This window comes from Neofelis nebulosa, chromosome 7 (assembly GCF_028018385.1).
Source record: "Neofelis nebulosa isolate mNeoNeb1 chromosome 7, mNeoNeb1.pri, whole genome shotgun sequence".
Lineage (NCBI taxonomy): Eukaryota > Metazoa > Chordata > Mammalia > Carnivora > Felidae > Neofelis > Neofelis nebulosa.
This window is the reverse complement of record NC_080788.1, coordinates 136853023-136876001: the sequence shown is the minus strand read 5'-3', so window position 1 is coordinate 136876001 and position 22979 is coordinate 136853023. Positions and strand designations below refer to the sequence as shown.

General features: G+C 45.5%; 1 protein-coding gene across 1 annotated transcript in view; it reads left to right on the top strand.

Moving 5' to 3' along the window:
- Nucleotides 1-16072: 16072 nt before the first annotated feature.
- LGMN (legumain) overlaps nt 16073-22979 on the top strand; it is a 36465-nt gene continuing 29558 nt past the window's right edge. Inside the window, exon 1 of the mRNA XM_058740108.1 lies at nt 16073-16194. The gene's annotated coding sequence lies outside the window, so the exon portion shown is untranslated. The remainder of the gene's footprint in view (nt 16195-22979) is intronic.

Sequence of the window (22979 nt, the reverse complement as noted above, 5' to 3'; positions counted from 1 at the left end):
GGGCTCTGTGCTGACAGCTCGGAGCCTGGAGCCTGCTTCAGATTCTGTGTCTCCCTCTCTCTGCCCCTTCCCTGCTCACGCTCTGTGTCTCTTTCTCTCAGAAAATGAATAAACATCAAAAAATGAAAAAAATTAAAAATAATAAGCTTTATTTGGGAGAAGAAGTATAAGAAAATGAAACAAGGTGATAGCAGGAACTTGATTCAACAAGTGATTCTGAGGGCATGACCTGAGATCACCCCATTTAGTCCAAAGTCTTAGCCCCTTTCATCGGTAGCAACATCTTGAGAGGCATCTGGGCCAGAGAACAGAAGAGCTGTGTTCAAGTCCTGCTTTGTGGCCAACTTGCTGGATACTCTTAGGTGGCATGTTTCCTTCAGTCTCTCAATTTTTTTATTTGCAAAACTAGGGTCCTGTGCCATATCACCCCCAAAGTTATTCAAGTTCCCCATTTTTTATATCCATAAGTCATAAAAGAGTCTTCATCTGTTCTGGAAAGAAGATCACTAGAAGTTTGAACTAGAGGGCTCTTCTGCTCAACTCCCTTTCATTTATTTATTTGGTATTCAGCCAACACTTGTGAGGTGCTTACAATGTTTTGAAGGACTGGATAAAAACATACACCAGATTGTTGTCCATGGACTAAGCGGTGACTTCTGAGCAAGATGTCTTGGACGGGACCAGAACTGCCAAGAGCAGTTTGGGGCTCTGATGTCTTCCATAGCTAGGAGCTTAGGGAAAAGCATTCTTCTCAAAGATAATTCTCTAAGGAGGAGACTTTCTTGAAACCTTTAGCTTGAGTTCTAGGGTAAACTTGGTTTTAAGAACTTGGAAATTTTAATAAGATTGTTGGGAGGGAGAAAACACCTTTTTGAAAGGTTTGACTAGACTTTTGGTTTCATTTCTGGGACAGGCTATTACTATTTGTTTGGGGAAGATCATGTGAATAATGATAAGGGTAAATGATTCTGTGTAGTGCTTCTCATCTAGTAGGGGTTCTACGAAGTCCGATTCAACGTATTCATTTAATCCTCATAACAGAATGCGAGAAACATATTTTTATTTACCCAATTTTATAGATGGAGAAGCTGAGGAATGCACAACTTTTATTTATTTTTAAATGTTGGTTTATTTATTTTTAAAGAGATAGAGAGCAAGGGAGGGGCAGAGAGAGAGAATGCCAAGCAGGGTCCACACTGTCAGCGCAGAGCCCGACGCGGGGCTCGATCCCACAAACTGTGAGGTTGTGACCTGACCTGAAATCAAGAGTTGGATGCTCATGCGACCAAGCCACCCAGGCGCTCCGGAAATGCACAACTTCTAAAAAACCTGCTCGGGATGACATACAGTAAATGGTAGAGCAGGATTTGAACCCATTACACCTGGCAAATCGTGCTCTTAATTCCATCCACCGATGACTCCCTCAATGGGTCTGTCAGTAACGTGAAAGTAAAGCTGGGATTACCTTATAGCCCAGTGTATTTGTTTCCTGCAGCTGCTGCGACAAATTACCACTGTCTTGACAGTTGAAAATAACAAAAATGTATTCTCTGATAGTTCTGGAGGTCAGAAGTCCAAAATGGGTCTCACTGGCTTAAAATCAAGGTGTTGGCAGAGCTGTGTTCCTTCTGGAGGCCCTGGGAAGGAATTCCTTGCCTTTTCCAGAGGCTGCCTGCATTCCTTGACTCATAGCCTCTCTCCGTCTCCACACTCAGCAACAGCCAGAGTCTATCTCATGCTGCACCACCTGACATTTTCTGGCTTTTGTCTCCCCTTCCTTTATAATGATTACACTAGTCCCACTTTGATAATCCAAACTAATTTCCTCATCTCAAAATCTTTTAAAAAGTTTATTTATTTTGAGAGAAAGAGAGTGAGGGCGGGGAAGGGGCAGAGAGAGAAGGAGAGAGAGAGAGAGAGAGAGAGAGAGAATATCCCAAGCAGGCTCTGCACTGTCAGCACAGAGCCCCATGTGAGGCTCAAACTCATGAACCGTGAGATCATGACCTGAGCCAACGTCAGACGGTTAACTGACAAGGCCAGCCCAGCCAGGTGCCCCTCGTCTCAAGATCCTTAATCTTACCCGCAAAGTTTCTTGCCACATAAGGACACGTATGCCCAGGTTCTGGGGCTTAGGACGAAGACATGGTTAAGGGGCCATTATTATGCCTGCTACATCCAGCAATGTTGCTTGTAGGTATATTCGCAAGAGAATTAAAAACAATAAGAAAAAAAAAAAAACTTGTATATGAACATTCCATACAAAAACTTGTTGACAGATGTGTTCCTAGCAGCATTATTTATAATAGCCAACAAATGGAAATGACATTAAATAAAATGTGGTATATCCGTACAATAAAGTATCATTGAGACAGGAAAACAAATCAAGTATTCATACGTGCTACAACATGGATAGACCTTGATAATATTATGCTAAGTGAAAGAAGCCAGACAGAGGAGGCCGTATATGATTCCGTCATATTAAATGTCCAGGAAAGGCAAATCTACAAAGGGAGAACGTAGAATGGCAGTTGCCCAGCCCTGGGGTGGGGGGTGGGAATGGGGAGTGACTGCAAACGGGCAAAAGGTATCTTTTGGGGGTGATGGCAATGTTCTAAAATTAGGTCGTGAGATGGTTGCACAGCTCTATGCGTTTGCTGTAAATATTGAATTGTGCACTTAAAAGGAATGAATTGTATGATATGTAGATTATATCTTGATAAAGCTGTTTTTAAAAATGAGGAAGACAGAACCAGTACACGGCGTTGATGTTGCCAACCCTGTTCTTAACAAGAACTTTCATTCTGAGATTAGGTCCTTCCTACTTTTTTTAATCTATCTTTCCTTTCTGAAAATGATGTGATAGAAAACTGGCAGTAATAACAGTTGTTTTTTCATTGCCCTTCCATGTAAAGCAAAAAGAAAACACCCCGTGTCCTCCCTCTCTCTCTGCCTCTCCCATGCTCATGGCTCTGTCTCTCCCTGTCTCCCAATAATAAATAAATGTTAAAAAAAAAAATTTAAAAAAAAAAAAAAGAAAACACCGTGTGTCAACTCTTGAATGTTTGTAAGAACTGTACTGATCTGAGAAATCCAAGAGTTTGGGAAGCCCTAGGCCAGGTGATCTGTTCAAGTGGGAAGAGGTCTGAGGGATCATTGAATTCAAATTTCTCATTTTCAAGATGAGAAAGGGGAGAAGGCCCCTGGTGGTGGAGCCCCTGGTGCAAGGTTGCCCAGCCAGCTTCTGGGTCGTTCATTTGTTTCCATTCTCACTGCTCATTCTCTCTTCTCATTTTGATTCCGGGAGCCTAAGAATTCTTTGTCAGTCCTCCTATCAGTACACACTAAGGTAGGACATTCTAGGCAGATCAACAGGTGGAGAGGCTTCGCCAGGGACACAGCTCAAAGGAAATGCTTGGCTCCACTGAGGGGAAATCATCTGGGTCAGTCACCTGACCCAGACCAGTCCACATCATCACATGACAGTCAAAGGTTCTGAAGTGCTTCTGCCAAATGACTAAGAAGCGTTTACTGGCCCAAGGGAGAAGATGTTGACTGTTTGTGTGGGTAACTAAGAGTACTTCCCCAAGACTCGGCAGAGTGGGACACGTGACCCCTGGGCATGGACCCCAACGTGACAGTCTCGGTTTCACTCCTGCTTCTGAAAATATACTACAAAGGCACCTATGACAATGTCTAAACCCCCAAAGGTCAAGACACTTGGGGAATGCAAAGACGAATCAGGTATTTCTGTCTTTATCTTTTTTGTTTACTCCCAGTATTGTTCCAGAAAGGATTGAAGGCAGTTTTGAAGGAAGAAGTTATGTAAATATGGATGTCATTTTCTGACCTGAAACTCAACTTTTCATTAAAAATGTCTAGAGGGGAACATGAATGGCTTAGCCGGTTAAGTGTCCAACTCTTGGTTTTGGCTCAAGTCATGATCTCATGGTTTTGTGACTTCAAGTCCCAATTCGAGTTCTGCATTGCTTGGGATTCTCTTTCTCTCTCTGCCCCTTCCCCACATGCACTGTCTCTGTCTCTCTCAAAATAAATTTAAAAACTTAAAAAAAATAAATTAGGGGCGCCTGTGTGGCTCAGTCAGTTAAGTGTCCGGCTTTGGCTCAGGCCATGATCTCGCGGTTCATGGGTTCGAGCCCTGCGTCGGGCTCTGTGCTGACAGTTTGGAGCCTGGAGCCTGCTTCACATTCTGTGTCTCCCTCTCTCTCTGCCCCTCCCCTGTTTGCGCTCTGTCTCGCTCTGTCTCTCAAAAATAAATAAACCTAAGAAAAAGAAAAAATTAAATTGTTACAAATGTCCAGAGAAAATATTCAACTAAAAATTTTTTCCAAGACTTTATTTTTAAGTAATCTCCACACCTGATGTGGGGCTCGAATTGACAACCCCGAGACTAACAGTCGCATGCTCCAGCCGGATGCCGCATAAATATTCAGCTAAAATTTTTATACCTCTTAGCTCTATAGTACAAACTTTAAAAAATAACAATTATATTGTGATGTAATTCACATACCACAAAAATCACTCATCGAAAGTGCAAAGTGGCAGTTAGCATATTCTCAGTTGTTGCATCCATCACCAAGATCTATTTTAGAACATTTTCATCACCCCTAAATACAACTGTACCTGTTAGCAGTCACTCCCCATTTTCTCCCAGCCCCTGGCAACCACTATTTTGTGACTCTGTGGATTTGCCTAGTGGACGTTTCATATAAATGGAACGAGGCAATATGGCCTTTCTTTTTTTTTTAATGTTTATTTATTATTTTAAGAGAAAGACAGAGCACGAGCAGGGGAGGGGCAGAGAGAGGGAGACACAGAATCCGAAGCAGGTTCCAGGCCCTGAGCTGTCAGCACAGAGCCCGATGCAGGCTCAAACCCACGGACAGCAGACGGCGAGATCATGACCTGAGCCGAAGTCGGATGCTCAACTGACTGAGCCACCGAGGTGCCCTGAGATTCCTTCAAAAAAAAAAAAAAAAAAGAAGTCAATCTGAGAGGGCTAAATACTGTAGGATTCCAACTATATGACATTCTGGAAAAGGCAAAAACCATAGAAACAGTAAAAAGATCAGTGGTTGCCAGGGGTTGGCGGAAAGGGATGAACAGGCAGAGAACAGAGGATTTTTAGGGCAGTGAGACTAATCTGTTTGACACTATAATGGTGGCTACGTCATACATTTGTCAAAATCCATAGAATGAACAACCCTGGAAGTGAACCCTAATGTAAACTGTGGACGTTGGGTGAAAATGATGCGTCAGCATAGGTTCTCTGATTGTCGTAAATGGACCAAGATGTTGATAGTTGGGGAGGCTCTGTGCAGATGGGTGATAGGGGACACATATGGAAACTCCCTGTACTTTCTGCTCAATTTTGCTGTGAACCTAAAACTGCTCTAAAAGGGGCGCCTGGGTGCCTCAGTCGTTTGAGCATCTGGCTCTTGATTTTGGCTCAGGACTTGATCTCAGGGTCGTGGGATCAAGCCCTCTGTTGGGCTCCATGCTGAGCATGGAGCCTGCTTGGGATTCTCTCTCTCTCCCTCTGCCCCTCTACCTGGCTCACACTCTCCCTCTCTAAAATAAAACAAAGCAAAATAAAAACCTGCTCTAAAAAAAAGAAAGTCTATCAAAAACAAATAACCAGGGGCGCCTGGGTGGCTCAGTCGGTTAAAGCGTCCGACTTCGGCTCGGGTCATGATCTCACGGTCCGTGGGTTCGAGCCCCGCGTCGGGCTCTGTGCTGACAGCTCGGAGCCTGGAGCCTGTTTCAGATTCTGTGTCTCCTTCTCTCTGTGACCCTCCCCCGTTCATGCTCTGTCTCTCTCTGTCTTAAAAATAAATAAACGTTAAAAAAAACAACAACAAATAACCAGAAAACTATCATATACACCTGACTTGAGCATCACATGTAAGTTGTGATGGTTTCAGTATAAGGGATGTTCTTGGTGCCCTGCTCAGTTCCCACCCTGCCAATGGGCTAAAGGAAGCTGTCGCCTGCCAGGAGATGCCTGGGAAGTAACACTCTCTCTTCATGGCCAGTGACTGGCTGATGCGGGAATTGACAGCTCAGCCCTCTTGCCTCTGGGTAGAAACACCTCTATGGTAAAACTGTACTTCGGAGTCTTCATGGGATCAGCCTGAGGCCCACTTCTTCCTGACCCTTTTCCCTTGCCCTGTCCCCTTCCAACACTCCCCTCCGGGTCTGTACCACGAACGAGCCCTCTGCAGCTCACTAGCACTAGAATCATCTCTCAGGCTTTGCTTCTAGGGACCTGATCTATGACAATTCCTAGAGGACATCTGGCACTGTCTGGAGACATTTGAAGTGTCACAGCTGGGGGAGGGGAGGCTGCCAAACATCCTGTAATACACACATGCAACAGTCTCCTACACAAAGAACTATCCGGCAGAAGATGTCAATAGTGTTGAGGCTACGTAGCCTGGCTTGGCCTTCATCGAGGAAGCACTCTGATTTGCAGGCAATGAGAACTAGATTTAATACAATTCTCTTTTTTTGTTGTTTAATTTTTTAATGTTTATTTATTTAATCATTTTTATTAACTCTTGAAAAATGTTTATTTATTTTCGAGAGACAGAGAGACAGAGCATGAGCGGGAGACAAGCAGAGTGAGAGGGAGACAGAGAATCCAAAGCAGGTTCCAGGCTCCCAGCTGTCGGCACAGAGCCTGATGCGGGGCTCGAACCCACAAGCTGTGAGATCACGACCTGAGCTGAAGTCGGCCTCCACTACAATTCTGAAGATCGTTCTCAGATACCACACCCAGCTCTTAAAAAGAACTTAGAGGGGCGCCTGGGTGGCGCAGTTGGTTAAGCGTCCGACTTCAGCCAGGTCACGATCTCGCGGTCCGTGAGTTCGAGCCCCGCGTCGGGCTCTGGGCTGGGCTGATGGCCCAGAGCCTGGAGCCCGTTTCCGATTCTGTGTCTCCCTCTCTCTCTGCCCCTCCCCCGTTCATGCTCTGTCTCTCTGTGTCCCAAAAATAAATAAAAAACGTTGAAAAAAAAAATTAAAAAAAAAAAAAAAAAAAAGAACTTAGAGCAGGGCTTTTCCAAGGCTGGTCAACAAGCACATATTGAGCACTTCCTGTTTATCAGGCATTATCTGGGCACCAGTGGTACTAAGATAAGCAAAACGTGCACAGCTTTTGTCTTTCTGGAGCTCACATTCTAGTGGAGAACCATACAAAAGCCAGGGAACCCCTGCATTATTGCCTGGCTCTGCCACTTAACGCTGTGTGACCTTCGGCATGTTAGTTAATCTCTCCAGCCTCAGTCTCTTCATCTATAGGATGGGCTAATAATAGTATCTGCCGTATAGGGCTGCTCCTCATGGGGTTATTGTAAGGATTAAAAGAATATATGCTAAAAAAAAAAAGAATACATGCAAAGCCTTTAGACTACAGCTGGTATCTGTTAAGAAGAGAAAAATCACTCAACCAAATAAATATAACATACAGTGTCAGAAGAAAAATAAATACAGAATACAATGTTGGAAGTTAAGAAAAAGAAAACTAGGGGCACCTGGGTGGCTCAGTCGGTTAAGCGTCCAACCTAGGCTCAGGTCATGATCTCACAGTTTGTGAGTTCAACTTCCACATCGGGCTCTGTGCTGACAGCTCAGAGCCTGGAGCCTGCTTCAGATTCTGTGTCTCCCTCTCTCTCTGCACCCCCCCCCCCCCCCCGCTCATGCTCTGTCTCTCTCTGTCTCTCAAAAACAAAAAACATTAAAATAAAAAAAGAAAGAAAAGAAAACCAGGGGCTCCTGGGTGGCCCAGTTGGTTAAAGCATCTGACTTTGGCTCTAGTTATGATCTCATGGTTTGTGGTTCAAGCCCCCTTTGGGCTCTCTGCTGTCAGTGTGGAGCCTGCTTTGGATCCTCTCTCTCCCTCTCTCTCTGCCCCTCCCCTGTACTAGCTCTCTCTCAAAAATAAATAAGCATTAAAATAAATAAATACATACATACATAAAATCTTAAAACAAAATAAAAAAGAGAAAGAAAACCAGGTAAGAGGATGGTTAGTGATAGATGGAAGGGACCCTAGAGGGAGGGTGCGGGGTAGGGGTAAGGATGTCTATGTTATTTAATATATGGGAAGGCCTTTCTGAGAAAATGACATTCGAAACTGAATTAAGTGAGGAAATACCTCGATCAATATACAAAAATCAGTTCCAAGTGGATTAAAGATCCCAAACGAAGTGCCATTATAAACCTACGAGGTTGGTAAAAAGTCTGACAGTACTAAGTGTGGGTGGGGTCGTGGAGGAAATGAGAATTGCATACATGGCCTAGTGGGAATGTGAAGTGGGACAACCCATCTGGAAACGGGTTTGGGTTTGTGAAGAAAAGTTGAAATGTCACTTATCCCTCGTACTCCTAAGAGAAACTCACGCAGAGTGTGCACCAGGACACGGAAATAATAATATTCATGTCAGCATCGCTCCGACTTGGAAACAGCCCAGATGTTCACTGACAGCAGAAAGATGATTCCTCGGGAAATGATCCTAGGTAAGATGCTGCAATGAGAACGAACGGGCTACTTCTATAAGCGGCCGCGGGGAAGACTGTCCTCCACGTAACATTTACCAAAAGAAGTCAGTCATGCAAAAGTGAAATAAGTCAGACAGCGGGAGACAAGTACCATATGATTTTGCTTATGTGTGGAACCTAAAAAACAAAACAAATGAACAACGAAACAAAAACAACAACAAAAAACCCAAAGAGACTCTTAAAATACGAGGGATGGTTCCCAGAAGGCAGGGGAGTGGAGGGCTGGGCCCGACAGATACAGGGGACTCAGAGGTACAAACTTTCAGTTATAAAATAAATAAATCACAGAGACGAAAAGTACGGCATAGGGAATATGGTCACTATTATTGTAATAACGTACGGTGATGACATTTATCATGGTGAGCACTGAATAATGTAGAGAATTGTTGATTCAATGTGCTGTATACCTGAAACTAACATAAAATTCTATGTTAATTATACTTCAATAAAAAAAGTTACAGCATTATGTACCGTACAGAATTGTCGAACCTCTGTGTTGTATACCTGAAGCTAATATAACATTTTATTTCAACTGTACTTCAATAATAAACATTAAAAAAATTTTTTTTAATGTTTATTTTTGAGAGAGAGACAGAGACAGAGCGTGAGTGGGGGAGGAGCATAGAGGGAGGGAGATAGAGAATCCGAAGTAGGCTCCAGGACCTGAGCTGTCCGCACAGAGCCTGACGTGGGGCTTGAACTCATGAAACGCGAGATCATGACTGAAGTTGGATGCTTAACCGGCTGAGCCACCCAGGTGCCCCAGTAATAAAAATTTTTAAATAAAGGGGCGCCTGGGTGGCTCCGTCGGTTAAGCGTCTGACTCTTGGTTTTGGCTCAGGTCATGATCTCACGGTTCATGAGACTGAGCCCCGCATTGGGCTCTGTGCTGGCAGTGCAGGGCCTGCTTTGGATTCTCTCTCTCTCCCTCTCTCTCTCCTCAAATAAACATTAAAAAGTATTTTTAAATAAAGAAACAAGGCATAAAAGAACAGTATGATCCCAATTGTGTAAATTCAAAGACTCACCTCTCTTGGAGGGCAGGAGGTGAAATCAAATTATATTGTTTAAAGATACAAACTTAGATGCTAACTGTACAAAGAAATGCAAGGAAATAATGGTCATCACTGATGAGAGAGCATAAGGCAAGCTGACACCCCAGAAATGTGCCCTCCTCCCCGCAGGTGGGAAATGTATAAAATTCTTCAGGCTCTCCCAGCTGCCCAAGAACAAAGAAAGGACAGAAAACAAATGGTTAAACTGATCGAGTCTCCATCAGTTTACAAATATCTTAGTCATATTAGGAGAAAAGGGCAATCTTATGAATAGCCTAATCTCCCAGACCTCCCTACTGTCTTAATGCTAATCCTTTGCTAGAGAGAAAAACAACCTTAGCTTGACAATAGCTAAGCCTCCAGTAATCTGTGAGTCTTCTTTCACATATGGAAATCGCTTTAAGAAATTTCCTCTTGACTTTACGTCCCCCAACTCCACACTATATAACCAGTCACTCTTTGCAACCCCAGTGCAGCTCTTTCTGCCCACGGGTCCTGTCCCTGTGCCTTAATAAAATCATCTTTTTGCAACAAAGATGTCTTCAAGAATTCTTTCTTAGCTGTCAGCTCTGAACCCCATCACTCCCAAACCCCATCCATAATGACAGGGTCAGTCTCTGGAGGGTAGGGAAGGAATTTTGGCCAGGTTGGGGCATATGGTAGTGGTGGGGGGTGGCTACTGAGGTGCTGGTGACATTTTACTTCTTGACCTGGATGGTGCATGGGTGATTTTGTTTTATAATTATTCATTCAACTATACATACATTTTATGCACTTTTCTGTGCACTTGTTGTATTTCGCAATATAAATAAAAAAATAAATAAGTCTTGGGAATTCGGTGGGAAGAGCCCTTCGGGCAGAGGAAAAAGCCAATGGAAGAGTCTGTGGTAGGAATGAAATGGGCGTGTCTCAGGGTCACCAAGAGGCCAATGTGGCTGGCAAGGGGGGAGGGAGGGGGCAGGTGGTAAGATGAGGTCAGAGAGGGAGCAGGGGAGCCAGGTCACGGAGGGCCTTGTAGGCCACAGTAAGGTTTGGTTAGGACAGAGAAGAGATCTTCTTTCTAGAAGCGTAAGATCTAAAAGTGTCAGTTGCCAGGCTGCTGTGTAGGGGGCAGGTTGCAAGATGGTTGTAAGACTCATCTAGAAAGTGCAGTGGGGATGAATGAAGATGAAAATGAACAACTATTTTTTTTTTAATTTTTTTTTTAACGTTTTATTTATTTTTGAGACAGAGACAGAGCATGAACGGGGCAGGGGCAGAGAGAGAGGGAGACACAGAATCGGAAACAGGCTCCAGGCTCTGAGCCATCAGCCCAGAGCCCGATGCGGGGCTCGAACTCACGGACCGCGAGATCGTGACCTGAGCTGAAGTCGGACGCTTAACCGACTGAGCCACCCAGGCGCCCCGAAAATGAACAACTATTGAGTAATTACTATGATGTGCCTTCATCTCTATCAGCAATGAATCTCTAACACCAACCGGAGGGAATTGCTTTTGAAGGGCTCTCATGATTAGAGTAGGCTCACCTGCCCAGATAATCTCCCTTTGCCACATAACATAATCATGGGAGCCATACGTAATCTGTTAAAAAGGCAAACATTCAACTGTATAAATTTGAAGATCGAATTGGCTTTATTCAATGATTCGCGAATCAGACAGCACCCTGCCAGCAAGTAGCAAGAGGCTCAGAAGAGCTGTATAAAATGGAAGACTTACAGGCAGAAATGGGTGGGACAAGGAAGTTATCGACAAAAGACAAGACAAGACTGTTTCAGGCAAGGTCACTTTTCCTGGAGGGCGGGAGGCAATGGGGGTGGGAAGGGTAGGCATCTATCATGCAGATTATCTCCTTCGTGTAGATCAGGAAATTCCAGGCTGATTGATTTAAAATTCCACTCTTGGGAAAGGCTGAAACTGCAATTAGGTTAGGCACGAAGTCTTGGTTTGGTACGTGGGCTTAGCATAAGCGACTCCATTTTGGATCTGCCATTTCTTTTTTAACACATCATATGGAGAGGTTTCACCCACCCTGAAGGAGGAGGAGATTATACATGAGTCAGGGTTACTTGGGCAGGCCATTCTAAGAACACTGTCTACCACAGAGTTAAATAAATGTTTACTGATTGCTTGGAAATCTTTCAGAAACAACCAGAAATAGACGGCACCCCCCACCCCCATGCGTTCAGGACCACAGCAACCTGAATGTGCCTTTATCTTGCCATTTAATTCAACTGATATTTATTGACCGAGTACCTACTACATGGCAGCTACTGTTTGGGGCACTGGGGTATAGAAATAAATAAGAGGGACTTGGCCTCTGCTCTTCAATTTTATTGGGGCGCTAGGATAGGAAATTAAGAAATGTATAAAGAGAGATGGTAAAGCGGGGTGAAAGGCTATAGAGTAAACGGGCTTTTCTGTGCTATCTTAGGTCAGCTGGCCCAGGATGTCATCTCTCAGGAGCAGGAGCCAGCTGTGCGACTGGAAGGGGAAGGGCATTCCAGGAAGAGGGAACTGCATAGGCAAAGACAAGAAGACCACAGGGGCTGGAGTGGAGTGAGTCTGGTGGCAGGAAACGAGGTCATGGGAATAAGCAGGAGTCAGATGATATTAGCCAGGTAGGATTTTAGTCAAGGAAGAAGGGGACAGTTTTTAAGCTGATGAAAAGTTTCAGAAGTGGATAGGCCACACGGCCATGTGAATGTGACTAATGCCACTGAAATGTATGTGTAAGAATGGTTTAAATGGCAAATTTTATGTTATATATATTTTACTAGGTCAGGGAGCAAGAATTCTGGTCCCCTCAAAGGTCCTTCTAGCTGGACTAAGAATCAAATTGACATAAGACAGGCTGACAGGAGAAAATCAAGTTTCATGGTGTATGATGTACTGGGAATCCACACAGACATGGAAATTCCAAACACAAGCAAAACATAAGTTATGCTGAACTAAGGAAAGGGGATAGAGGTCTGGAATTCAGAGAAACATATGTACTTCACGTAAGAAGAGGAGCAGGGGCGCCTGGGTGGCTCAGTTGGTTGAGCGACCGACTTCGGCTCAGGTCATGATCTCGCGGTTTGTGGGTTCGAGCCCTGCGTTGGGCTCTGGGCTGACAACTCAGAGCCTGGAGCCTACTTCAGATTCTGTGTCTCCCTCTCTCTCTCTTTCCGTCTCCCACTCCCACTCTGTCTCTCTCTCTCTCAAAAATAAGTAAACGTTTAAAAAAAAAAAAGTGGCACATTCTGGGAGGGTGGGGGCTGTCCTGAACCCCTTCATTTTCAAAACTGGTCTCCATTTGAGTTTGATTCTAATTAACCTCTAGCTGAACTTTCCCCTGCCCCCAAATACAACCTACCCCCAACCCTCAATGGACTCCCCTGTAGCTTGGGACGGTTTGCTTGTCTCAAATTGCAATTCCTCTGCTATTCCCAAATAAACTCATCTTTTTTGCACTTGCCTCCGTTTACCCCTTTATTTAGATCAACAGTATTACATACTTCAATTGAAATAGTTACATTTAAAAAAAAAGGTCGGTCTCTCTGCGGTGGGGACAATTGACTGTAGGAATCCTCAGGGCTCAGGCTAATGCCTGACACTTTACCATGCACTCAATAAATAGCTGGCACTTGGCTAGACTCTGTTCTGAGTTTTTTTTCACTTTGCGTATCAAGTCACTTGAACTTAACGACAACCCTACAAAACACAGAGAAGTGAAGGGACGGTCCAGGACCCCCCGGCCAGGAGAAACCCAGGAAGTCTGGATCCAGAGTCCATGCCTTTAACCTTCACATCGAACAGAATGACTGACTGACTGAGTGACTGACTGACTGAATGGTATGTTGAGCCCTCTCTCTCTCTGAACCAGTGGTTCTCAAGGTGGAGGGAGGTGTGTGTGCACGGATTTTGCCCCTCCCCTTCCCGTCCCCTCCCCGGGGAGACTTTAGGCAACCTCTGGAGATGTTTTTGGTTGTCACAACTTGAAGGGAGGGTGCTCTGGATCGCCTCCAGGGATGCCGATGCTGCTGAACATCATTCAAGGCGCGGGACAGCCCCCCAACCTCCCCCACAGGGCAGAGAATTACCCGGCCCCAATGTCAGTCGTGCTCAGGTGAAGGAACCTTCCTCTAAACTTAACCAATTTCTTTCATGCTCTCTCCAACTCTTATTGCTTTATAATCTTAATCTTGCACATAGTCTCCCACTATTAGATAAAAAAATAAAGGACCGAATGTGAAATGGCTCCTCAGTGCTCTTATCTCTGGTGACTGGGTTATCTGCCACATTCTTGCGGTATCACGTTTATATCTGGTTTGAGCCTCGCTAAGCTCTGAGTTTCACACTGTGACTTTCCTTGTGAGAATTCTTCTGGGGACATTTGAGGGTGTGTCCCCATGCCTATATGTTTACAGGAAGCCCGCCACCCTCCTGCCACCCTGGAATTGTTTTGTGCCTCCCCCTTCCCTCCTGGTGCACCCCACTGGTGCTGCCCTTCCCACACCATCCGCTAATGTACGTACAGGTATCAGAGCACACGCGGTGCCCAAGGTCAGAGATTCCCATCTTCTTGTTCTCATCATGCTCTTCACCCGGGGGGGAGCTAATATTCGTGGGGCATGTAATTTACAAAGAGACCTTACAAAGTAGGCGCTGTTCTTCCATTTTACAGTTGAGGAAACCCAGGCACTGAGAAGCTAAGTAACTTGCTCATGTCACATGGCTCGTAAGTGCTGGAGTTGGGATTGGAATCCAGGTAGCTAGACAGCAGAGCGTGAACCCGGTTCTCACTCCAGGCCCCTCTCCTCTCAGCCTCCTCATTGCGACTGGGCTAAGCTGGCCGCCTTGCAGTCTCTTCTGAGGTTCGCCCGGCCATTACCATGGCAAACCCCAGCAGCTCATCAGTCCTCCCTCAACTTTCAGCCATCTTCTCTTGTCCCACACTCTGAGCTCAGAGTTGCTGAGGGAGATGGAAGGGACTCTCCCTGGCCCCTCATTTGCCTAAACATGTCTGGCATCAGGCCACCACTTCTTTTCCCTTTTACCTGTGAAAACCTAACCAGCCAAATGTCACCATTTATTCTGGGTGACTTGAGGGAGTGGTTGAGGACACGCTCTTCCTCTTTTACTAGACAGTGAATTTCCAAGGGGGAAGGAACAGACTCCCATTTCTCTCAAGGCTCAGCTACACTTGGCACATAAGGGAAATCCACTAAATGTGCCCTTGAATAAATGATTCAATGACCTCCCAACACTCCCCTCGGAGGAAGACCGTGAAAGCATAGCGGTCGTGAGAATTGGTTTTGGACTTGGACAGAGCTGGGCTTAAAGATCATGGTCACTTTGAAGCTATGAGTGTGGAGGAGTACTTAACTCAGGGTTGGCAAACATTTTCCGTAAATGGTCAGACAGCAAATATTTTTGATTTTGTGGGGCACATGGTCTCTTGTGTAACTACTCAACTCTGCAGTGTTTGCAAAACCAGCCAGAGATAATACCTAAGCCAGTAGGAGTGCCTCTGTTCTCACAGACCTTTATTTACAAAAATAGGGAGCAGGCCCAGGGCCTGCTGACACAGGACTTACAGTAAGAAAAGATTAAAAAATAAGATCAAATGAGGCAACCCATGAGTGTGGCCCTAGATCTTACACTTGATGTCCTTATTCCCTCACATCAATCCATTCAGTTCAATTTACTGTGCTACATGGCACTGGCATGCATAGTATTTCTTCTTTTTCCCATTTCCTTGTGAGATAATATCAAACATTTGAGAAACAGCATTGCATAGGGATTAAGAGGATAGGATTCTGGAACTTAGACTACCTGGGTGTGAGTTCTGGCCCCACCACTTCACAGCTATGTGATCACAAGATTAAGTTATCTTCCGTGAGTGACCGAACCTCCCTCAGTCGTCCTACCTGCAAAGCCAGGGCCACAATAACAGTGCCTATCGCTCATAGGGTTGTCTCGAGGATTAAACGGATCTGCATATCCGAATCTCCGGGGGATCTTTAAAGATTCCAAAACCCAGGACACGTGCAGACCAAGGAACTCACAACACGTCTGGGGTGACACAGGGCCATTCAGTACTTTTGAAGCTTCCCTAGATGATTCCAAAGTGCGACGAGTTTGGAAGCCACTGGGTCAAAGTGCTCCGCGCGCTGGTTTTGATCCTTTGGTGGACACTTCTGGAATTACTGCATCACCAGGAGGTCCCACGCACCCCGGGACCCCCCAACCCTACTTCGTTGCTAACCCTGTTCCCCAGGCTTAGCGAGACCCTGGCTTAGAAGCCCCGGCCGGTGCATGCTGGGACTTGTAGTCCCTTTGGTTTGCCGGCCCCGCCTCGCCCCGCCTTCCATTGGCTTTCTCAGACGCCCACCCCGAAGTTCCACCAATCACCGCAGCGCGGCTGGCCATTAAAGTCTGGAGCCGGCCGTTGCTCCGCAATCACTGCAGGGCGGACATCACGAGGTGGCTCGTCTGAGGCTGCGCGCCGCGAGGAGTTCCCACGGTCCTGCCGCCCGCCGCTGCCGCCGCCTCCGCGGTCGGTCTGCTGCAGGTAATTACAAGCCCCGTCCGGGGACCCGGGCTAGGCCGCACGTCCCGGGCCAGGGTTGCTTCTCTGCTCACGTCCCGGGTCAGGGTTGCTTCTCTGCCGCGGCTCTGGGTCTCACGGCCGCGATTTTCAGTTTCCCCGACCCTTTTTGAGTAATCCTTTTCTCACCCCGGGGAAGAGGATTTCGGGAAGCGGTGAATCCCAAGGGAAATGCGGCGACCTCTCAGCCCGCCCTCCCGGAGGGTGGTCGTGGGCTGATGGGGGCCCTCTGTTGCGCGAGCTCTGGCTGGAAGCCCAGGCTCTTCCCAGGCGCAGGGAGAAGCGGGCGCGCGGAGAGAGTATTTTGCTCTGGTCCCACAGGCAGGGCGTGCCGGGCAGGGTCTGGGGCTTGGTTCCGACCTTCAGGATCTAGGAGCAGTTCAGCTTCTTGGTGCCTTTTTTTTTTTTTTTAATGTTTATTTTTTGAGAGAGAGAGAGCGAGCGCGCACGAGCGGGGGAGGGGCCGTGAGAGAGGGAGACGCAGGATCCCCAGCAGGCTCCGGGCTCTGAGCTGTCAGCACCCAGCCGGAGGGCGGCTGGAACTCACCAACGGTGAGATCGTGACCTGAGCCGTAGTCGGACACTGAACCGACTGGGCCACCCAGGCGCCCCAGCTTCTTGGTGTTTTTAATGCGGAGGGTTGCATCCATTTCCACCCACTTAATTACCACAACAGAAATACCCAAACGTATAAAAACATCCTTTCCCAGAAGTTAGAGGTGCCCTAGTTCCCAGAGACTTGAGCTGGTGGGACTCACAGGATGATTCACTTCAAGCATGAAAGTGAAAGCTTGGTTTGGTCCCCTGCCCCTAACTATTAGAGGTGAGGTTGTACCGACATGGGTCATTCCAGGCCAAGAATTGTAGGATCTGGGAGTTGGAAAAAGGAACTTTTACCACGTGCTTCGTTTTATAGATGCAAATAAATGCCTGGGGTTTGAGACTTGCACTGTGTACGTGGTGAGTGGCGTAGCTCAGCTCTTTTTACTGTAGGGTTCCATTAGTTAGCAAACGTTTATTGAGCCTTACTAAGCTCTTTGAGCAGGGGGCATTTGTAAAGGGGAGAGGCAGCCTATAGAGAACCGGTCCGGTGTTAAAAGGGTTTGCCCTGGGGCAGCCCGTTGGCAAATCTAGCCCAAATCTAGATTTGTGGGAAGAGGGAGAACTTAGTTTGAGGGATGCACAAGAGCTAGTGTGATGGAGAAGAACGTTTCACCTGGAAAACAGTGGGTGAAGGCATAGAGAGAGCAAGGATTTTGGACTCGAATCTTGAAACCTGGTTGGAACAAGGGATTTCATGTGGGTGGTGGATTTCATGAGCTCTGTTTCATGAGAAGATAGCCGTATATCCTGCAAGGCGTCCTGTGCTGCTGTAAGAGGTTTAGATCTTGTCCTGGAAGCTTGGGAAGCTGAATTCAGTAGGTGTGTACGTTAGGTAGTCTGTAGTGTGGAAAAATATTGGAGAGAGGTCACAGCAGGGAGCACAGGCAGTAATTCCCAGGAGAATCGATGAGGCTTTTGGAAAAACAGTTGCAGTTGGGAAGGAGAAGAGAAGAGAAAAAGTTCTGAACTGTTAAGGAGGTGAAATACACCATACCCAATATTGTTCAGTAGAAGTATATTGAAGTGAATGCTGTTTCTTGAGTTTTCCAACCTATACACTATCTCGAGAAGAACCACCCAGCACTTCTTTTTTTAACTGCAGAAGTTGCTTTGTAGACCGTAATTCACATCCCAGTTAATGATGGGGGAGTTGTCACATGTATCAAAGATGTTGAAATCTGAAAGGTTAAGCCGATGATAACACTTAAATTTTCTTGTAATCCAGAAAATGCAAATTAAACCTATAATTAGATCACTTTATGTCCATCAGATTAGGAATTATAAAGTTCAGTGCAGTTAAGAAATGATAGGTATTTAAAAAAAAAAAGAAATGATAGGTATTTGAGGGAAAGATTCACTACTGATAGAAGTGTATCTTAGAACAGTATAGCTACTAGCGAAATGAGTATATCTGAAGACCTAGTGGTTCCACTTCTAGAAAGTAGCCTAAAGAAATATACATTTATATTCAAGGAGAGGAGTATTAGGATGTTTGTTGCAACTTTGTTTATAGTGATAATGTTTTGAAACTGCCTAAAAGTCCTTTAGAGGGGAATGTTTATAAAGTGCACATATGGGGGCGCCTGGGTGGCTCAGTCGGTTGAGCGTCCGATTTCGGCTCAGGTCACGATCTCGCGGTCCGTGAGTTTGAGCCCCGCGTCGGGCTCTGTGCTGAGTGCTCAGAGCCTGGAGCCTGTTTCAGATTCTGTGTCTCCCTCTCTCTCTGACCCTCCCCCGTTCATGCTCTGTCTCTCTCTGTCTCAAAAATAAATAAACGTTAAAAAAAATTTAAAAAAAAAATAAAGTGCACATATGTGTTTTTAAAGGTATAATAAAGTGAATGAAAAGAAATGCTAACTTGCGATTGTGGTTATCTTGTGGTGTGGGGAGAATAGAACAGGATATGGAAACAAATTTCATCTGTAACATTTTATTAGTTTTATGGGGAAAGACTCTTCACAGATTTGCAAAATATTAACAGTTCATGGGCTTAATGATAAGTTAACAGTTGTTTTACATTATACTTTGTACATTTCTGTAATTTAATGTTTACCCTTCAGCTTCTTTTTTTACAGTTTATTTATTTGAGAGAGAGAAAGAGAAAGAGAGAGAGCAAGCAAGGGAGGGGGAAGATAGAGAGAATGCCAAGCAGCCTCCCCACTGCCAGTGCAGAATGCAATGAGGGGCTTGAACTCATGAACCGAAAGATCATGACCTGAGCTGAAACTAAGAGTCAGACACTTAACTGAATGAACCAGCCAGGTGCCCCTACCCTTCAATTTCTTGAAGTATAAATTAACAAAATTTAAGTTAAGAATTAACATCTAACTGTAAAAGTCTTTCAGTCATTTTGGTAAAATTCTACAAACTAAACTGATACCAGGTTTCAAAAATAGTAATTTTGGTAAAAGGAATTCAAGTGTCAGATAGCCGTGAAAATAAAAACTTGGATAAACTTAACCATTGGGCAAATTTTACTTTGCTAAATTCCAAAATTATTCTAACCGTTAGGAGATTTTTTTTTTTTTTTAATTTTTTTTTTCAACGTTTTTTTATTTATTTTTGGGACAGAAAGAGACATAGCATGAACGGGGGAGGGGCGGAGAGAGAGGGAGACACAGAATCGGAAACAGGCTCCAGGCTCCGAGCCATCAGCCCAGAGCCTGACGCGGGGCTCGAACTCACGGGCCGCGAGATCGTGACCTGGCTGAAGTCGGACGCTTAACCGACTGCGCCACCCAGGCGCCCCCCGTTAGGAGATTTTAAAAGTGTTTATCGACCGTCCATTTTGAAATGTGTTTCAATTGCTCAGACTTTTTGTAATGTTAAAAAATAATTTTTAAAAAGGTAAAGTCGTCACTCTATAGATACAAGGGTGAACAAGTAGTAAAGATTATATTTAACTTACATTGAGGAAACAGTGCGGTGGTTACAACCAGTTCAAAGGCGACTCCATGGTATGGATATATTTGTAGATCAGAAATAATGAAATAAATATGCAAATGGCAGGCAAAACTGGCTTCTTTCTACAACCAGAAATCATCTGAACCTCAGCTTGATAGAATTCATTTGTGTATCTTTAGATAAGAATTGTTTGGGGTGCCTGGGTGGCTCAGTCAGTTAAGGGGCTGACTTTGGCTCAGGTCGTGATCTCACGGCTCATGTGTTGGAGCCCTGCATCAGGCTCTGTACTAACAGCTCAGAGCCTGGATCCTGCTTCAGATTCTGTGTCTTCCTCTCTCTCTGCCCCTTCCCTGCTTGTGCTTGCTCTCTCTCTCTCTCTCTCAGAAATAAACATTAAAAAAAAGAATTGTTTGCATTGCTGTTAATCCAGTTTACAGAGATGTGAAGAAAAAGTTCCATAGAGTCAGAATTAGGTAACCTTGAAGGACGTACTCTAATCTAGAATCCAGTTTGCCATGGACTCAGAAATTTTCCCTATAGGAAAAATATTGATTACCCTGAATAAGATACAGTTTTCAGTTGAGATTTAAGATACGATCCAGTTGGATTTGTTTTAATCTCACTCTTCAGACAGGAAGTTTAAAGGTTTGAGAGCTGAATCTGCCCTAAATAATTTAGTTCTACTATCATTGTACAGATAGACAATTCCCTAGAGATGGAAGCTTCTCCTGTGAGTTAGTAGCTGTGTGTCCTATGTTAGAACTTGACACTACACGCTTGTTAAAAACAGCAAGACAGGTTTTATTCCAGGAGTTTTATTAGGGACAGGTGGCTTGAGTGTAGATCTGAGCTCAACTCAGAATACAGCAAGGATAGCTAGGATTTATAGGTGGACGGGGTCAGTGGATGGAAAATTACTAAGTGGAACTTGATTAGTTATCAAAGGGGGGCTTTGATTCTTGCTAAAGAATCTCACCAGGCCAAGACCTAGTGAGAAGGGGGCTCAGAGGGACTTGACTCCAGTTCGGTCAAGGATGGGTCCTTATCCTCTCTCCCTGTGTCTTGCATACTGTCAGTCAGGGTCCACTAATGTTGATCTTATTGTAAGCCCCAGGAGAGTAGAGAGCAGGATCAAAGACCTTCAGGATCGGAAGGTTCTTTTCAGATGTCCTTGACTAGCTAGCTGCTTTGCTTGGCTTTGATGGTTCCCTGTTTCTAAAGAGTCAGTAGCAAATTGGGGACTGGCATTGAGGTCACACCCAGTGGTGGTTAAGGTGTGGGCTTTGGTGTCAGACGTTGGTTTGAACTTGACTGTGCTACTTAAGGTAGTCCTGTGATTGGGGCCTCATTACTTGTATTGCTGGTGACAGTTTATCTAGAATGGGCACTCTGTCCCACACCTAGCAAATGAATGGAACCTTACTTGCTAGTATACTTCAAGTCAAGTGGAGTCCTTTGATGGAATTACTGACCTTGTGTAACCCTGTAGCCTGAGAGAGACGCAGGGCTAGTGGGAACAGCAGAGGACTTGTCATTGGAGGCGGGTAAAATTCATTCGTAAAGGTTTGACCGATGGTCTTGACTTTGTGTGGTTCAGGTTCTCCTTTGGTAGGTTCTTTTAAGAGAAGAGCTCCTTGTACAGATGGCCCACAAGTGCCTTAAAACAGTAAGGTGGTGAGGAGCACCGCGGACGACCTCCTGGTGGAGGGGTTGGGCCCTGGCTAGGGGGTGCGGTGCACCCACCTGTGGTCACCCGGTTTTGCAGACATCCACATAAACAGCTCTTTTTTTTGTGACGAGCAAGGTGACACAGCGACAAAAGCAGTCTCTGGACCAGATCTGTGTGTCAGCCCCAGGCTTGCCGCTTACCAGCGCATTTGTCTGCCTGTCCGGCCTCGCTTTCCTCAGCTCTGAATAGAGCGATGAGACTGGCTCACAGGCTTTCGCGAGGACTGGGTGGAGTGAACGTGGCGCGGCTCATTGCAGAAACCTGCAAGCATCCCACTCTGCCGCCCTGTGCAGCATATGAACACGCGTCTCTGTAGGGGAGACCATCTCTCCTCTGGTAGGGGTAACCCGCGTCTGTGTCATTTTCTCCCCACAGATGGTTAGCAGACTAAACACATCCCCACTACAGTCCCCTTGGAGACCTTTCCACTGTTTTAAAACAGGTGAAAACAGTGCCCCATCGCAAGTGTGTGCCGTGGCTGATTTAACTCGACAGCCCTCTGTGGAGGACACATTTTGCCATTAGAATGAGTGGGCTTCCTCACTTCCTTAAAGTCTTTCCCTTTTGACGAGATCGGGTGCGTTTAGGGTGGTGTGGCCGTACACAAGTCTTTCCCTTTTGAAAAATAACGCCTCCCACTTCTACTGGACTCTGCCTCCTGCCTTATATTTGCTCCTGGTGGTCATCTCCCCTGACAACGTGTGGATTTCAGTCGTGTGTCTTCCCGCTAGAATGTCAGCTCAGTGAAGGGTTCTGTCATTTGGTTCGCTGTTCTGTGCCGTGTTTGTTGGATGGATGGGTGGGTGGGTCGGACTGTAAAAATAGCCATCGTGGGGGTGCCTGGGCAGCTCAGTCACTTAAGTGTCTGACTCTTGGTATCGGCTCAGGTCATCATCTCACAGTTCATGAGTTCAAGCCCTGCATTGGGCCCCGTGCTGGCAGTATGGAGCCTGCTCGGGATTCTCTCTCTCTCTTTCTCTCTCTCTCTCTGCCCCTCCCCAACTCACTTTCTATCTCTTTCTCAAAATAAATAAATAAACTAAAAGAATATAGCCATCCCGAAGAGCTAGTTCAGCAGGGATCATTTACTTTGCCTTCGTGAACTTTTCTCTTTGACAGAACGGGAATCACAGGCATGTCACGAGATTATTTGTGACTTTTGCCTGATGCTTGGACTTTGTCAAGAGTATTGCTGATCAGGAAATGGCCGGGTGAGGCTGGCTGCTTTGAGACGCGTTCTTGCTGAGGGCAGTGGAAAGCTTATGTTACTCATCTTCATTGTAGACCCCAATATGTTTCCCCAAATGGTATTAACACACGTGTCTTTTTAAGTGACACTTTCCATCAGTGTCATACTGTGAGGCCTTTAACTTGCCATTCTGTTCAAGGAACCGTCCTGCGTGTTTATAAGAAACAGCAACAACAAAAAATCGCAGACAGGAACCGTTGCCAAATGTTAGCTATGAAAATGTCACTTGCATATTAATAAAGCAGTTTTCCCCACTGAGGGGTA